The 14754-nt window shown below is 54.8% G+C and overlaps 1 protein-coding gene across 2 annotated transcripts in view; it reads left to right on the forward strand.

Moving 5' to 3' along the window:
- The window catches only part of GDPD5 (glycerophosphodiester phosphodiesterase domain containing 5), a 90565-nt gene that overhangs the window by 1325 nt on the left and 74486 nt on the right, over window positions 1-14754 (forward strand). The window lies entirely within an intron of this gene.

The following is a 14754-nucleotide window of genomic DNA, read 5'->3' on the forward strand; positions in this document are numbered from 1 at the left end:
CGTGGCTTCTGGCCTCTTTCCCTCCCACTCCATTGTCATGTCACCTCCCAGGAAAGGTGACCCAGAGTTGAGGGCAGAAGTGGGAAGCTTCCCAGTTCCACAGCTTCCCTCTCTGACAGAGCAGCTGCCCCTGTACCCTGTGTGCCAGACTCCAGTGTCTCTAAGACGCTCCGGAGGTCCTGACACGCTGCTTATCTGATGGGAGAACACACTGTAGAGGTCCCTAAGTCACAGCCCATCAGAACTGCAGGAGATACGGCCCCTCAGCACTCACCCAGCTCACATCCTTCACATTAGTAAGGGGGACACTGAGGCCTGAGGACAGGGGGTGCCAATTGCTGAGGTCCTAAAGCAAGTGAGTAGTTGAGCCAGAAGTACACTTGGAGAAAGCCTTCCCAAACATCCTTCAAGGTGTCCACTCCTCCTCCCAAGTTAGCATCTTCTGGGTGGCTGGCTGGGGTTTTCCCACCCCTGATGTGAGGTCTGGGTGACCCTGTATCAGGCTGTTGTGAGAATCTGTGTGCAAGGTGCTGGGGCCTGAGACAGACCAGCAGCCCCATAGCCTTTGGCCCCAACCTCAGGTCTGACCTCAGCCTCTCCTGGACAAGGGAACCTGCAAGACACCTCTGGTCCAGGCGGGGAGCGGGTTGCACAGGGTCTCAGAGCTGGGGCTGCTAGGGCTGGGGGCACAGTCTGAGGGTCTGGATTCCCAGGCAGGGGCTCCTTCTTCTGCCCCCCTGGGGCTGTGCAGGGAGAGGCGCGTTGTGAAAGAGTGCTTGGTATGGACCCTGTGGGCTCTTGTTCTGGTTGGGGAGGGGGAGGGGATGTGGCCTAGGTAGGAACCCCGGTGGCCTTGGCCGGGACTGGTTAACCCCTGCTGTGCCCAGCTTCCTGGAGTCAGGGGGAATCCACCTTGGAAAGCCCCTGGGAGGTGGGGGAGGGTGGAGAGATCGGCTGGAGGCTGGAAGCTCAGTCCCTGGGGGTGGAGTGTTTGGGGGAACTGGAAGGGAAAGTGACTGAGGGGCTTGGGATTCTCCAGCCTCACCCCCACCATCCGTGGGGATTCAGATTCTCATAATAATCCCTGCATCTAAACAAAGCTGCTCTTTGATGAGATAATTTCACACCTGTGATCTCATTTCACGGTGGGGTGGAAAGGAGCTGGAACTTGGAGTGAGGCAGAACGGGGCTGGGGAGCCACCTGGGACCTTTTGCATGCATCCAGGGCTCCAGGCCTCACCTGTAAAATGGGGTCAAGGCAGGCTGTTTGTTACCTGCTCAGATAATGGAGCCATCACATCCAGCACACTGTCAATTGCTGAAGAATTTTTGCTGTTTGCCAAGACTGGGCTTGTTCCTAATGGCTGCCTTGTGCGGGAAGCTGGGGGGCAGAGAGGTGAAACCTCCTGCGCAGGGCCTTGGAGTTTGCTTCAGGGACTGAGTGCTGACTGCGTACCAGGTGCCCTGGAAGCTACCCAGATGGAAAAGGCGTTGTGGTGACTAGCTCCCAATGGGGAGGGCTAAGCGGCACGGGCAGACGGCGGTGAGTCAGACAGACCAGGCGGCGTGAATCTGCTCTGATTCCTCCCACCGGCCATGTGGTGCTGGGCAAGTCACTTCACTCCTTTGAGCCCCAGCTGCTTCTCTGTAAATTAGAATTCCTCCTTTACAAGGTTGTTGTGAGCTTTAAATGAGATATAAATATACAGCACGTGGCCAGATAATTTATTTCCTTCCCTGTAAGAAAAGGAAGCTTGGATTTTGACCAGGAAATCCAGAGAAATTCTCAGACTTGCCTTGGATTGGAATGGAGGCTACTGTTGCAGATTCACAGACATGGGTTTGCTCAGCTGTATGGGTCAGGCTACCCTATGCTACCTCCCTGGGCCCACAGCCCTCAGAAATCTGCTTGGGGACCCTGGCAAGGGGCTCTGGGTCCTGACCCCTCATCCCAGGGCTGCTGGCTTTCTTTGGGATTGTGGGGAGCGGGTGTTCATTCCCTCTGGCCTCCCTAGGCACAAAGGTGCGGTGAATAATTTATGGCTCCCCTCGCTGCGAGGCGGGCTTAGGGAAATTGTTTGCTGTGTGCTCAGCTGAGCTTCTGAACCCCACCAGAGGAGGCAGGTGGTTCCCGTCAGTGCTAGACAAAGTCTCAGATACGGGGGAAAGGGGCGACAGGAAGAAAGTGACCTAATATCAACCCCAGCTCTCTTACTGGGGGGCAAGGTGGACCCGCAGGAAACAGTGGAAACCAAGCTATAGATGAACCAGGCTCAAGCTGTGGGCCTCCGATTCCAAATGGGTCAGGAGAGGTGGCAGGGAGAGGCTCTTGGGGACTGGAGTAACTCAGAAGGCTTTATCAAGGAGAAAGGGGTCTGGGCTAAGGCTAGAGGCAACTTGCCTTAGAGAGTAGGGGTCCCGACATCAGTTCAAGGTTGAATTCTGGCTGTGCCACTCACTCACTGTGAGACTGTGAGCAAGACACCTGACCCAGCCAGGCCTCTGCTCGCTCCTCTGTAAAATGAGGGTAGTTACGGGTGACTGTGAGGTCATATATGTAAAGCAGATGGCACGAAAGGTACTTAATGAAAGGGTGTTTCACTGTGAACGAGAACCGTGAGGTGGGCTGATGGTGGAGAAGGTGGGATGGTGTAATAAGCAGGGAGGTGGGGAGAACTCTGGGATGATGATGGTGGATCTGTGGGGTCAGAGAGGGGTGTGGAGAAGAGGGGTGGGTGAGTGACCAGATGGTTGGAGGGCCTTGAATGCCAGACAGAATTCATATTGCAGAAAGCACCATGGGGCCCCCATTGAGAACCCTCTGTGACTCCTTCTTACCAGTAAGATGGAGACCAGACCTCTTTGTTGTGCATTCAAGGCCTTGCCCACTGCAGCCACTGCATGGACCCCTGGTCATTGCTCACCACTGTCTCCTAAACACATCATGTGTGGTCCCTTTGTTTATGGGGCTCCTCCGGTCATCCATACCATCCTCCGCTCTGCTCACTTCCACATTTCCACATCAGTCAAGGCCTAATTCAGGTCATAAATCCCCCCAGAAACATTCCTGGATTACCCCACCCTCTGGTCACACCCTCTCTGAATCTTTAACACTTCACAGTACTAGTAATAAACAATACCTACCATTGCATCACGTTTTACGGTTTGTAAAATGCATCTACATACTCATTTAATAATATTGTGATGATGATATGGACAATTGCTCATGTTCTTGAGAACTTATTCTGAGCCAGACACTGTGTTAAGTGTTTTACAGATCCTCTCATTCACAGCTCTGGGTGGTAGCTACTGTTACACCCTGGAAGACAGGGCTCAGAAAGGTACATTGTCTTGCCCAAGGTCACACAGCTAGACAGTGGGGAGTGTCTAGAGCATCTACGCAGGTAAAAAGCCTGGAAATGAGCCTTCTTCTCAGGGCTAGGGAAGGACAGTGCTGGGTTGAGCAGAGGGCCTTGGGCTCTGCACTGGCTGACTGTGTGACTTGGGGTGAATCAGACCCATGCTGTGGTCCTGTTTCCCCGGGTCTGTGGTGAGGGGGATGGTGTCTGAGCTTCCAGAGCTCCAGCCTTCTGCAGTGTCCTTCGTGACCCTGGAAGGTAGGGGAGGAGACCACAGCCTCAGGGCCAGAGGATGTGGTGTGATGGGTGGCTGTGATTTTTGGCCTGGCCACTGTCTGGGCCAGCAGGCTCTGTAGTTAGCTGCTGCCTCCCCCGAAGGAGGGTGGCGGCCAGGGCTGCTGGCAGCATGGTCATTAGCTGGGCAGAGAAGACCCTGTGATTGGGAGCCGCCTGGGCCAGGCCAGGTTGGCAGGGCTGGAGGCAGGCCGGCCCTGGCCACGGTGGGGTCATTGGCAGGGCAGCTGGCTGGGCAGCTGCTTCTCCTCCCTTTGCAGCCTCCAGGGCAGTACCCGCGGGGCACCAGAGCTTTGTAGGCCAAGGCTTGCCCTTCTTCCTGTGGCGGTCATGGGAGTGCAGCAGTGAGGAATCTAGCCAGGCCTGAAGATGCCTCCTTCCAGAAGCTTCCAGGACTCCTCCGCTACAGATCCACAGCCGTCACTCGCCTACTGTGGTCTGTGGGTTGGACTTGTGTAGATCTGCTTCCTTTGCCAGCCAGTCAGAAATAGATTCTCTGCCACCCCAGTTCTCCCCTCCGCCCCCCAGAGTGCCTAGCAGGGTGCCTGGCACAAAGTGGCTGCCCCCACCCCTACCCAGGAGAGGCAATGCGAGCTGCCCCTTGGGCAAGTCGCGCAACCTTTGTACCTCTGCCGCCTTCTCTGTAAAGTGGCACTGGCAACCACGGTGTTGTGAGGGTTAAATGAGACAACGGGCGGCAGGTGCCAGGCCTGACACACAGGTGGGTACTCTGTCAGCGTGAGTCCCCTTGCCCATCCCTTCAGTAGCTTCGTGATCAAGTGACTCAGTAAGAAGCTGATGGAAGAGCCCATCCAGTGAGGCCGGGAGGGAGGACGTGCCAGACAGCAAGGAGGGCTTCCCAGAGGAGGACACTTGGCCGCCTGGGGAGGACTCTGTCAGATGGGATTGGGAGAGCTGCCATTCCCACCGCCTTCCCAGTGAGCAGGCCCCAAGCTAAGTTCAAGGCAGGGAGCAGGACTGGGATGTCCAGGGACCTGGTTCTTCTCAGGCCTTAGCGGCAGGAGTGACGCATTTGGGAGGAGCCATCTGGGGTCCAGGTAGCAGATGCTGCGATGTGCTTGAAGATTCCTTCAAGGGAAGCAGTGTTCATTTGGTCTCCCTCTCCCCCTGCATACACACATGATTACGTATTACAAAACGTAACATGATGGGAGGTTTTGGTCTGTGGGGGAAATAGACATTCAACAAGTAAACACAGATACAAAACTTCCAAATTGTGAAGAGTGAGCTCCCAAGGCGGGGGCCGGTCCCATCGACATCTGTAGATGGTGGTAGAGGGCAATGCTCAGATCACAGCCCGAGTGCACACTTACTAGCCGTGTGACTTGGGCAAGTGATTGAACCTCTCTGGGCCTCAGTTTCCCCATCTGTAAAATGGGGACAGTTTTAGTTGTGGTGAGGATTAAATGCATTATACATGTAAAACACTCAGAAAAATACCCAGTGCATAATAAGCACTCTGCATATTAGCTGTTGTTGCCTGTATCTCCCAGCAGAGTCTGAAAGAACAGGTGTCAGGAAGTGCGTATGGAATGAATCCCAGGCACAGGGCAGCTGCTCTGTGTAATGAATGAATGAACGACCTCATCAGGAGGGGAGAACGCAGAAGCAGTGACGACACTGAATGTGACAGAATGTGGCAGAGAAGGCCAGGGGCTGGGTTTGTCCAGTGCTGGGCAGGGAGGGAGTCAGGAAAGGCTTCCTGGAGGTGGTGCTCCTGGTGCTAAGTTGGAAAGTATCATTTAACACGCATGTGCGCACACGCACCCGGGCACCGCTGTGAGGTCAGCACGAGGCATGAGGTCAGAGAGGAGTGGTTCCTGTCCAGGGTGGCTGGCTAGGAGGAGCGTTTGGGCAGACCCCACGTCTGCTGGACTCCACAGGCCTCCCTCTTCCCACCACCCCACGCTGTCTTGCCATCTGTGATATTCTGCTGGAGGGCACAAGGAAGGCAGGTGGGAGGAAGTGTGGGCCGAGGTCTGAGAGTCCCAGCTCTTCCCAGGCCTGGAACCAAATCTCCTACAGAAAAGAATAAACAGGCCTCACTCGGAGTTCTTTTATCTTCTTGCTCCCAAACACGCCCACCGGCGGAGGTGGTCTTCCAGCATTAATCCTACAGCTGTTTAGCTTTTGAATGAGTGAACTCTACTAAAGAGGAAAAAAAAGGCCATGAAGAATTCGCCTCACCCTCCCACCCAGGAGGCTCAAAGGGAAAGTTTTCTTCCACTGACAAGGGAGCCCGGACCCCCCAAGTATCTTAAAGGAGTTCACCTCTGAAGTCAGGGTACCCTCATGTTGCCTACACTCGGTGGCTGGTGGTGGGACCCCGAGGACACGACCTCGGCCCTTACGTTTTGCCTGTTTTTTGCCCCTCTTGTAAATGGGTCAGAGTAACAAAGCCCTTCTTTCCTTCAAGAGGTGTGGGGTGGGAGAGGTTGTAGTGGGCATCTGGGCTCACGGCTCTCAAATTTGCTGCACACATTAGAATCATCTAGGGAACTTTAAAAAATTCGGGCAAGCCCGCGTGCCTAGAGCCTGTGCTCCACAACAAGAGAAGCCACCACAATGAGAAACCCACGTGCAGCAAGGAAGACCCAATGCAGCCAAAAGTAAATAAATAAATTTATTAAAAGAAAAAATTTGGGCAAGACCCAGGCATCAATAGTTTTTAAAGCTTTGCAGGTGATGTCAAAGCACAGCCAAGATTCAGAACCACCTGGCCACCTCCTGCAGCATGCCTCCTACAGCATCCCCAGACTATACTTGCACATCCCCAGGACAGGGAGCTCATTGCTTCCAGGCTGCTCCGTCCTCTGCGGTATTGCTCTCCCTGGAGAAACAAGGAAGTGGAAAGACTTTGCAATCCGATAAACCTGGGTTCCAACACCCCTCTGCTCTCTGCTTGGGTGTCTTCTCTGAGCCTCAGTGTCCTTGTCTGAAAACAGGAATAACAATAATCTCTCGTAGAGACCAAATGAGGCCGTGCGCAGAAGGCACTGGTGGTGCAGTACCGGACACGTCGGCAGTGTGCAGTAGAAGGTCACAGACAGTGGCAGAGTCTGCTGGACTCAGACCCTGGACCCCCTTGCAGTGCTCTCTCTAGTGCCCCAACCACCTGAGGCTGGCGGGGGAAGGATCAACACCCAGTCTTGGGGCTCTTCCCATCCCCCTTCTCTCTAAGAGATAAGGCAGCAAGCATTTTGTCTTGCTTGGTTTTGTTTAAATGGCCAAAGAGTCAGGCTCTCCTTAACAATGAAGCCTTGTCTGGATCTGCTTGTTTGTCCAACTCGGACACCCAATTGCGCCACCCACTTGGGGCCCCCGTCCCACCTGGGAGAACTGAAGAACGCCAGAGGGTTTTTTTCATCTCGGGGGAGGGTACTAGGGAGACACTGGAGGCCTCTGTGTGGCCCTCACCAATAATTGACCCCATTTAAGTCAGCTGTCTCTGTTGAAAGCCAATCCAATAAAATGATTTCAAGGTAGCTACCAGGGTGGGTTTTGGAGGCAGAGAAAGTTGAATCTGAGTCCTGGCTTTGTCACTTACTGGAAATATGACCCTGGGAGAGTCATTTCAGCTTTCTGAGCGCCCGTTTCCTCTTCTGTAAAATGCACAAATAGGGCATACCTCCTTGGCCTCCTTGGGGGGGTTTAAGAAGTGAATGAAGTGCTTGGTGTGTAGTGCACAGTGCCTACCATACAGTGAGCGCTCACACTGGCCGTGGCTGTCCTCACTGAACTCTGCCTCCTGCCCCTCCCTTCATGGCCTGCTGGGCCAGGCCGGCTGAGACAGTGGAGGCCTGCAGGCTTAGTATGGGGCACCCCTGCAAACCGCGATTGTGTAATCGTTTGTTCCATGCACATTTAGAGGAGGCTCTGAGGGCGAGAAGAAGACTGCAGAAAGGGGCCACTGGCGATAGTACCTGGTCTCCTCTGCTCTGGCCCCGCCAGAGAGGGTATATCAGCCCAGGGTGAGCTGCTCCAGACAGTGGGGTGGAGCAAACCAACAAAGGGAGTGCAGCACCTGGGAGCAGTTACCTCCCAGAGCTGCAGTTGCCCTGGAGGAAGGTGTCAGCTGTATGGACAGAGGCTGTGGCCAAGGGACCCTGTTAACCCAGGAGACCTGGCAGGGGAATAAAACCTCCACTCTCTTTCCTCCTTCCTCCAGTCTCCCACTGGGGCTTCCCTCTGGGTGAACCTTCTGGAAGCCAACGACACATTAACCCAAGGCAGTCCGTTGAGATCAGCCTCTGGGGCCCCACGTAGAGGGGACTGGGCCCAGAGAGGCAAATGGAAGGCATTCCTCACTCTGTCAGTCAAAAGCCATGAGGCCCACTGGACTCACCCTCCTTGGGATGCAGTTTAAGGCTCATCTGTTGGTACTTGAGCTTATCCCTTGCAAAGGGGGTCTCAGCCCCCACCCCAGAGATGAACCAAAGCATCCCAACTGTCACATCCTCTCAGGGAGAGGAGTTCTGGGGGCACCCATCTTTCCAGAGGTGCCTTAGCACCCCTTTGAGATTGGTTCCCAGGCCCCTGGCCACCACGCCCACCACTTGGCCCAGCTCTGCCGCCACTGGTCCTCAGAGGACCTGGCTGTGAGTTTTTTCCAGGCTGTGTCTCTGTCCCTCTTTGTCTGGAAGCATGGAGTAGCAGTTAGAACGCAGGCTCTGAAACCAGACATTTTTCCTGAAATCCTGATTCTGCCGTAATATGGCTGGGGAACTAAACGATGTGGCCCTTAATCTCTCTGTGCCCGGGTTTCCTCATCTTTGGAATGGGAATAACAGAGAGAACCTCATAGGGCTGTTGTGGGGACTGATGAATGAATGAGCGGAAGTGCTTAGGACGGTGCCTGGCGAGCAGGAAGTGCCCGGTAAATGACAGCTTTTACCATGATCACAAATAATACAGTGGGAGCCCGGAACCCATGGTGTGGCCGGACCTTTAATGAGAGGATGAGGACCGTCACCGCCTTCAGTCTAGACTCTGCCCCAGTGATGAGGCTGTGACCGTTCCCCACAGCCTGGCCCCATTATGGACACTCACCTGTCAGCTATCCACCCCCTCCCCCCAGTCCTCTCCCGCAGACCGTGTCCTGTGAGAAGTGGCCTCTCATTCTGTCAAGCCTCAGTGTCCCCGTCTGTGAAAGAAAGCAGCTGGACAAGATGTCCCCAAGTTCTGCTGCCCAGTCTGTGCCGGGAGCTGGGAGGAAGAGGACACTGGTGTCGCTGCTCCGGAGGAGCCCTGAGGCCAGAGGGGCAGGGAGTGGTTGGGGCACAGGCCAGGTCTCTTCCTCACAGGGCAGGCCAGGCAGCTCCGAGCAGGAGACAAACGAAAACAGAGGGGGTCAGATGAGAATGAGAGAAATCGGGGGGGGCTTCATGGAGAAGGGGGCATTTGAAATGAGTCTTGAAGGTAGGCTAGGAACTCTGCTGGCTCAGATTGGATGGGAAAGGCATCCCAGGATGGGGCAAGGGTGAGTATAAAGCATGGAGGTGTGGCGCTAGGGGCCGTGGCAAGCGAGCAGCAGCTGCAGTCGAAGGCAGAGTGATGTGCTGGCGAAACACTTGGATTCTGGAATCAGGCCGATGTGGGTTTGAATCATGGCTCGGTTTCTAATTGACTTATTTCTTATTCTTTGACTGTGGGCAAGTGGCTTGGCTGCTCTGACCCTCCGTTTCCCCAGCAGTAGAACAGGACTAAGCCCTCCAGGGCTAGGACAGTGACTCACAAAGTGCTGAGCGTGGCTGGAGGAGCCAGGCCTCCCCTCCACCCTGTTGCTGCAGAGCAGGCAGGGACCCCAGGGGCCCTCCTTGGCCCATGCCTCCTCCCCCAAATCAGGTGCAGGTAGCTTCCAGGGTGGCCTTGCTGGAGATAGCCTTACCTCCAGAGTGGGGCAAAGGCTATGTACGGGGAGGTTGGTGTCAGGTGAGCTGAGGTGCACAGACAGATGTCAGGCCACATCGCATGGAAAGCATCGGTGAGGCCCCTGGGGCGTGGCGTCTTGGGGGCAGCGGGGCAGGCCTGGGATGCAGAGCCCTTTCCTTTTAGCTGGCCACCACTGAGCACTCCCTCTTCTCCCTGGCGGGAATGCTCGTGGCATCTCTGACAGCTCAGCCCTGGGTGTCTGAGGAGGAGCGGTGAGATGCCCGTGGTGGGTGTGGTAGCGCCTTGATCTGGAGGCCTTCCTGAGAAGGGAGGAGTGTGGGCTTCCGAGTCAGTCCCGGCTTTAAAGCGCAGCTCTACCTCTTTAGAGCAGAGCTTTGAAGACACTGCACAAGTCACTTAAACTTTCTGAGCCTCAGTTGCCCACCTAGAAAATAAGGACAGCCACACTTACCTTCCAGGTCTGTTTTGAAGCTAAAAGGACATAATGGATGAGCTAGCATCTTGTATTCCACAAGCGACTCCATAACCACCTTCATCCTGCTCCCTTTCTCTGTGCACCGTTCATTTCTAATGCCGCCTAAGGAAGTTCTTCCTTGTGTCTAATTTAAATCCACCGTGCTGCAGTTGGACCCTCCTTCCTCTTGCTGAGGACTCTGCAGAAGCAGACTGAGCCCTTTCTCTATACAAATGTGCCCCGTCAGTACCTGCAGTGAGCGAGGCAGGCAACAGCAGAGCAACTGGGTGTTGGTTTTCACCTTGTGTCTTGGGGGCCCCGCTGTCAACGGCCAAGGCCTCCTGACCAGCATGCCGTGGGGGTGGGTGCCTCATCTTGACTGTTTTCATTGTTCTTCCTCTCTGAGTCTTACCCATGCTCCAAAACTGGGACCCTGGGGCAGTGGAGAGAACCCTGGGCTAGGCCTAGAAGGCCTGGGTCCCAGCACCCGCTTGACTCCTGACTTGCTGTGTGGCCTGAAGCCAGTTAGCAACCTCTCTGGGCCACAGTAGGCCTGTGAGGATGTCTGTCCCCTGGGGCCCAGGTGTCTCCAGTAAAGATGAGTGCAGTTCATCTGAAGCCCCTTTTCCTCCCTCTCACGTACCTGGGCCCCAGCCACCCTGGGAAGCCAGCAGATTAGGGTCCTGCTGGTGCCGGAGGTGGTAGGAGCTGAGTCCACCTCTCGGGCCAGGGCTCCCAAGGGCAGGTGGCGAGTTAGATAGATGGGGGATTCCTGGTGGGTGGGGTAGCGCCTGCCTCCTCAGCCAGGGATTTTGAGAGCCTGGATTTCCTCCGGCTCACCCAGGTAAACTCATCCAACCAAAGGTCAGTCATGTTTGTTGAGTCCCTCCTTGGAGGAGAGTCTTTCCCATGTGAAGTCTCCTTTAATCCCCCACTCTGTGGGTGGGAAACCCAAGGCTCAGAGAGATTAGGCGACCAGCTTGTCAGTAGGGCGAAGGAGCCTGGGGCTCTTGATTCTGCACAGCCCCCAGGGCCGCCCCGGGCCCAGCCATGCCCTCCGGGTCCTCAGCAGGGTGGAACACAAGGTGGTCGGGAGTGAGGCCGTTTCTGGTCTAGGAGGAGGCCCCGTGGGCTGTGGGGGGGTTAGCTGGGGCTCCTGGGACTGCCCTTTCCCTGGGAAGAAGTTGGCCAAGGAGGTGCAGGGATCAGGAACCCAGGAGTTCTGGGCTGCGGCCAGTTCTGAATGCCCCTGTGAACTTCAGTGTTTGCTTTTGTGGAGGATCAAGACTGATTTCTTGTTGGCTCTGGACACATGATAGTTTACCTTTTATAAAGCACTTTGATATTCATGATGTCACCGAATCCTCCCGGCAATCTGTGAGAGGCGGTGTGGGACTTGTTTGGGAGGGCCGGAGAGGGTGAGCTTTGGAGTCAGACCAACCTGGGTTTAAATTCCAGCTCCCACCGACTCTCTGCCTTCAGGCAGGCGAGTAACCAGCCGAGCCTCAGTGTGTTTATCCGTGAAAGGGACAATCGTAGTAGTTTTTGTGATTTTTTATTTTATCTTTTTTATCATCCACCCCACTTTATGGATGGGAATGTAGAAGCTCAGAGGAGGAAGGTGACTTGCCTGAGGTCACGTGGTGATTTAGCTTCATCCTCTAGACTTCCTGCCTGTGGCCTTTTTGCTCCAACACCTCCTTCTCTGTCCTCAAGTGACCCAACACCTCATTGATCTATCCAGGTCTTTAATGTGTGACACTGAAGAGGCCTTGTGTCCCCTCCCCCCAGTGCCTAACAGCACTTGCCTGGCACACAGTAGGCACTTTAAAAATGTTTATCCTGTACCTGAATATGTTGATGAGATGGTATAAAAATGTAAGAAGTATTTTTTCAGGCAGCTACGGCTTGTGTCCCTGAGGCTTCCTCTTGCTCCCTGTTCCCTTTAAAAACGACCCTTTAATAGTTTGGGTTGGAAACCTTTGTGAAAAGGAGTGATCGCTTCCTTTCCCTGCACGAGGCCCACGTGGTTAAAGTCCCGGGATGGGCCCTGTGAACACTGACTGAGCTGCTGGGAGAGCCGAGACCAGCTGGTCCCTGCACCCCGTGGCCCTGGGCTGCTCGCCTGTTCAGCAGCAGCTTCTGCCTTTGTAGGTTCCTGACTCTTCTCCCCCTGCACCTTCATTCTGCTGCCCACAGACCTGCCTCCAGCAGCCCAGCATCTCTTTTTCCTCCCCTCTTGCTCTTGTGTGTGTTTCCTAATTTGCTGCTTCTACCAGCTGGGGACTGAGAAATGGGACAATTGAGCTTATTAGAATTGGTTCATTGATTCATTCATTCATAACTATTCAACCAGCCATTGTTGACCCTGGGTCTTGCTAGGGATTCCATCTATCCATCCATCCATCCATCCATCCATCCATCCATCCTGATTGAGGACCTCTGCAGTGGCTTGTGATCAATCAAGACGTGACCACACCCACCTGGCAGCACATGCAGGAAAATCATAATGTACATGGCAAATGCCAGAACAGGACTTTACAGTTTATATCTGCCTCTGCCTGCAGTACCACACTGCATTTTCACAACAGCCCTGAGAACGGCATTATCCCTGTTTTGCAGACAGTGAAAGCAGAGCTCAGCAGGAGAAGGTCCCTTGCCTAGTGGCCAGCAGTGAACACAGAATTGCAATGGGAACTCAGGTCTCCAGGCTGGCCTGTTACCTCTTCCCTCCTCTGGGCTCCATTTGCAAGCCACGTGATGCCCGGTTCATTTACTGCTTCTGTCACAAAGGAGTGTTGTTAGTGGCTTGGGTGGGATCTTCTGCCTCTGGAATGGTCATCGCGGGGGAATATGGGCTTGCCTCAAACACCCTTTAGTGCACATACTTGTCCTGCGGTGGACATGGGCACACCATCTAGTCCACACTGCCCGGACTAGGGCTCTGGGGAGCCCTAGTTCCCTGGATGGTTAGGGGTCCCAGGACGCATACAGATTGGGGAAATGCGAGGTCACATAAGTCAGAATGGGACTTCTCCCTTTAATGTGTTGATATGAATGAGGGATCCCCGGCAGGTGGCACGGGTGCCACCAGCCTTTCCCAAGCTTGTCTGAACATGCAGCTCCTTTGTCACAGAGCAGGGTCTGGGGCGGAGAGCCTAGAGAAGACACTGGGCAGAGCTGATCAGCGAACCCTCACTTTCCCATTTTGCACAGAAGCCTCCAGCTAGAGCTTGTTTCTTGCCCAGGGCAGCTCGCCTTTTGAGAGAGGATCCCAGGGAGCACCATTTTGCCCCAGGAAAGAATTGGTAATAATGGTGGAGTTTCAGGCAGCAAGGGGAAGTGGAAAGTGGAGATATTTTGATTCTTTCAGCCACCAAACGCGCATATCTCAGACATCTACTGTGTGCCAGGCACAGAGCCAGCGTTTGGAAATGCCAAGACGTGTCTGACTAAGAACCTTCCATTTCATTTCCCCGGGCACACTAAGGGTTTTTAAAGAAAGACAAATGCTAGCCTTAAAAGGAAGAAGTGATTTTTTTTCATTGTTCTGGGTCTTCGTGGCAGGTGAGTGGGTGACGCAGTTACGTGATTCAGTGGCTCTTTAGTCCCGGGTCCTGAGGGGTGTAAGGGAGGTTGTACCAGGAACAGTTACCCTGGGCAGGCAGTGCACATATTGTCAGGAGTGTGGGGAAGCTCAGAAGAGGGAGGGAGGGAAGCGGGGGGACGGAGCACTTCCGGCTCCATCAGCCTGAGCTGGGGGGTGAGGGAGCTGGGGTGAGGCTCTACACAGAAGAACAGAGGTTTACCTGGGGGCTGGAGGGGGTGGGCAGGCTCTGGCCAGCCGGGGAGGACACTCTTGGAAAAGGTACAAAGGTACAAAGGTGTCAACAGGTGGGTTACACCTTCAGGGCACTGTGAGGAACCCGGGGTGATGGGGGCAAGAGGGAGGAGAGGGGGGACATTGGAGATGGGGCTGGAGAAGCTGGCTGGGGCAGCTCACGAGGGTCCGAACACCAGCTGACTGGGTGCCTGCATGACTGGGAGCACCTTGAGGGCCAGGCCATTCATCCTAGTGTCCCCAGCACCTGGCTGCTGCCTGGTAGGTTTATGGACTGACTGGACTCTTCCGCTCTGGGATCTTGGACAAGTCCTTCCCTGCTCCGGACCTTGAGTCCCTCATGCTCATAATCAGGCAAGGTCACCTAGCGTGTCCCTTCCAGCTCTGAAGGGCTCTCAGGAGTTCTTGGCATGTACGCAGGGGAGGACCAGACTGTTTCTTCCCCAGCCTCGAGGTCTCCTGGGCTGCCCTAGCTGGGCAGGGGCAGAGGCTCCCTGGTTGTGGGGTCAGACGTTTGCTGGGGCGGAGGTCAGGCTAGCTCTGCTGGAGGAATTTGCTCCTCGTTCTCTCTTTCTTTCAGCAGTTAGCCTGCTGCGCTCAGGATGAAGTGCCCTGATGTCCTCACTGATGGCTCTTCTAAGGCCCCAGACTGGGGAGGGGAGGGGAGTTGAGCCAGGCTGGGGTTGAGGGTTGTGTGCATGAAGCAGCTTGGTGTAGAGTAGGAAGTTCTGCTGCTTCCTCCTGTGTGAAAATGGGTAAGTGACTTGAACTCTGAGCCTCAGTTTCCTCATCTGTAAAACGGGAACGATATTAACTCCCACACTGGGCTTTTGTGCCAATTCAATAAGATAAAATTTGTGAAGGCATATAGTAAACCAACCCCCCACCCCCCG

This window comes from Neophocaena asiaeorientalis, unplaced genomic scaffold, assembly GCF_003031525.2.
Source record: "Neophocaena asiaeorientalis asiaeorientalis breed wild unplaced genomic scaffold, Neophocaena_asiaeorientalis_V1.1 scaffold263, whole genome shotgun sequence".
Lineage (NCBI taxonomy): Eukaryota > Metazoa > Chordata > Mammalia > Artiodactyla > Phocoenidae > Neophocaena > Neophocaena asiaeorientalis.